This window comes from Oryctolagus cuniculus, chromosome 8, assembly GCF_051225735.1.
Source record: "Oryctolagus cuniculus isolate XC-2025 breed Fujian yellow rabbit chromosome 8, ASM5122573v1, whole genome shotgun sequence".
Taxonomy (NCBI): Eukaryota; Metazoa; Chordata; class Mammalia; order Lagomorpha; family Leporidae; genus Oryctolagus; species Oryctolagus cuniculus.
Window position 1 is genome coordinate 89,680,123 of NC_142874.1, and position 3,340 is coordinate 89,683,462.

The 3,340-nt window shown below is 42.1% G+C and overlaps 1 pseudogene; it reads right to left on the minus strand.

Annotated features, from left to right (window-relative positions):
- Positions 1-910: 910 nt before the first annotated feature.
- On the minus strand, positions 911-1,274 carry LOC149125084 (cytochrome c oxidase subunit 7C, mitochondrial pseudogene; annotated as a pseudogene).
- Between the last annotated feature and the right edge of the window lie 2,066 nt (positions 1,275-3,340).

The window sequence follows — 3,340 nt, forward strand, 5'->3', positions numbered from 1 at the left end:
ATTTATCCAAGTGTGTTCAAAATCCATTTTAGAAATTTCTAACTTTCAAGGAAGTACCTTTCTCTGAAGGGAGGAGAGAACTTCCATTTTGACTATGGCCTTGTCTAAATAAGATCAGAGTTGGAGAACTCAAAAGGCTTCCATAGCCTTGGCAACTCATGACAAGAGCATCAGGTGATTACTGATGCCCTAAACAAGAGTGTCAATTGTTAAATCAACAACAGGAGTCACTGTGCACTTACTCCCCATGTAGGATCTCTGTCCTTAATGTGTACTATGTGAATTAGTGGTATAAGTAGTATTCAAACAGTACTTTACACTTTGTATTTCTGTGTGAGTGCAAACTTTGAAATCTTTACTTAGTATATACTGAATTGATCTTCTGTATATAAAGATAATTGAAAATGAATCTTGATGTGAATGGGATCGGAGAGGGAGCAGGAAATGGGATGGTTGTGGGTGGGCAGGAGGTTTTGGGGGGAAAAGCCACTGTAATACAAAAAACTGTACTTCAGAAATTTATATTTATTAAATAAAAGTTAAAAAAAGAAATTAAAAAAAGAAATTTCTAACTTTGTATTTCTATGTCATAAATTTCCAACAATGCCTTAATCCCAAAAACAAAAATTAAATACATAAAATCTCAGAATTTAAGATCATATAATAAGCTAAGTCATCATACACATCTTGATTAAGAAATAATACCAGAATATTATCCAAATAATAAAGTAGGACATGCTCAGTTTTATTCCCTATATCAGAGAAGAGGCATTAAACATTCAAGTCATAAGTTTATTTACAAACATATCTAATATGCTATGAGTTTAAGAGTTTGATCCATTTTTCAAAGAGATTGCAACTCTTGAAATGCTCTTTGTGATCTGTTACATGGATGACCCCCCCAATTATCTTAAATATTTCCTAGATAGCATCCTTTTTTCTTAGGTATTTGGTGGTGTACTATGAAGAAAGGTGCAGCGAATCCAGATCCAAAATACGAAGTCTTCATAACCAGCAACCTCCACTTGTTTTCCACCAAAAACACCAAATTCTTCCCTGAGGCCTCTTTATCATAGCTCCTATGGTCTATGGAGTTTGTGAACCCCCAGATGCTCTGTCCCAACATGGTGCTTGTAGGAAGCTCTGTTTGGGACACAGAGCCTCAGAAATGGTGGCAGCACACCAAACCTTGCTCTTTTCATGACCTTGCTGCCATTTTTTTTTTTCTTTTTACTTATTTGAAAGGCAGGGCTGCAAAGAAGGAGTAAGAGAGACAGAGATCTTCCATCTGCTGGTTCACTCCCCAAGTGGCTACAGTGGCTTGGGCTGGGCCAGGAAAAAGCCAGGAGCCTGGAACTCCATCTAATTCTCCAAAGGGGAAGGCAGAGGCCCAAGTATTTGGACCATCCTCTGCTACCTTCTCAGGTGTGCTAGCAGGGACCTGGGTAGGAAGTGGAGCAGCAAAGACATGAACCAGAGCCCACATGAGATGTCAGCATTGTAGGCGGAAGCTCAACCCAATAGGCCATGACACTGGCCAGAAATCTTTGAAGTAATAAATTTCATGGCCGGCACTGCGGCTCACTAGGCTAATCCTCCACCTGCGGCGCCGGCACACCGGGTTCTAGTCCCGGTCAGGGTGCCGGATTCTGTCCTGGTTGCTCCTCTTCCTGTACAGCTCTTTGCTGTGGCCCAGGAGTGCAGTGGAGGATGGCCCAGGTCCTTGGGCCCTGCACCCGCATGGGAGACCAGGAGAAGCACCTGACTCCTGGCTCCTGGCTTCGGATCAGCGCGGTGCGCTGGCCGCGGCGCGCTGGCCGCAGCAGCCATTGGGGGGTGAACCAACGGAAAGGAAGACTTTTCTCTCTGTCTCTCTCTCACTGTCCCCTCTGCCTGTCAAAAAAATAAATAAATAAATTTCATAATCTCATGACATCTTAGTGGGGCAGTATGTCTTGGTATTTGTCTAGAACCTGCCTTATTCATTTCATTCTAATATTTGTGTTCTGCATATCTATTGGTTTGAACTTTTTTTTATTCCCTACACTGGTGATAAATAACCTTTTGAAAAATTAATATGGTGAAGTAAATATAGAAGACTGGTGCTTGGAAATTCTGAGGAATTACAAGAAAAATCTCCATATAATATACAAAGGCTTATAATCAAGAAGGGAATTTTCTATGACTTTCATAATACTAATGCTGATAACACTGACTGTCCTAGGGTAAGCATTCAACAGATAATTGCTGAACAAATGAAGGAACTCAATTAGAACAATGCTTTTTTTATACTAAAATCAATGTGAATAGTGATTTTCAGACAAAAAATTGTTTTTTAAAATTTTTTTTATTTGACAGATAGAGTTAGTGAGAGAGAGAGACAGAGAGAAAGATCTTCTTTCTGTTGGTTCATCCCCCAAATGGCTGCCACGGCTGGAGCTACACTGATCTGAAGCCAGGAGCCAGGTGCCTCTTCCTGGTCTCCCATGTGGGTGCAGGGGCCCAAGCACCCAGGCCATCCTCCACTGCCTTCCCAGGCCATAGCAGAGAGCTGGACTGGAAGAGGAGCAACCGGGACCAGAACCTGGCATCCATATGTGATGGGGGCACCGCAGGTGGAGGATTAACCAAGTGAGCCATGGTGCCGGCTCCTGTTTTTTAAAAAATTTACTTATTTATTTGAAAGTCAGAGTTACAAGAGAGAAGGAGAGACAGAGAGAGATTTTCCATCTGCTGGTTCACCCCCAGATGACCCCAATACTCAGGACTGGGCCAGGCCTAAGCCTGGAGCTTCATCTGGGTCTCCTACATGGGTGGCAAGGGCCCAAGCACTTGGGTCATCTTCCACTGCTTTTCCCAGGCCATTGGCAGGGAGCCGGATAGGAAGTGGAGCAGTCGAGACTGGAACTGATGCTGATATGAGATACCTACTATGCCACGATGCCACCCCCCTTCCCCCAAATTATCTTAAATATTTCCTAGATAGCAACTGTCATCACAGCCCTCTCAATTTTAGAGATTTTATCATGTCTCGTGACAATACTGTGGATTAAGATCTGAAAACCATATCATTGGTTGTAAAGGTACTGACAAAATGGTAATTGGAGCAGTCTGAATGCTTACTTTTCCTGCTGGAATTATACGACATTAATTATTTCATTTTGTTTGTTTCTCATAATAGCATTCCCATCTTGGGACTTAAGCAGAAAGCTTCACTTGTTCTGGTTGTTTCACAGTTGATTCCATCCTTTGGCTTCCTGTTTTCACAATGTGTCATCTGATCACATATATCTGTGGTTTCAAAGCATGTGTCAACTGAACAGATAGCAGGAATAAAATG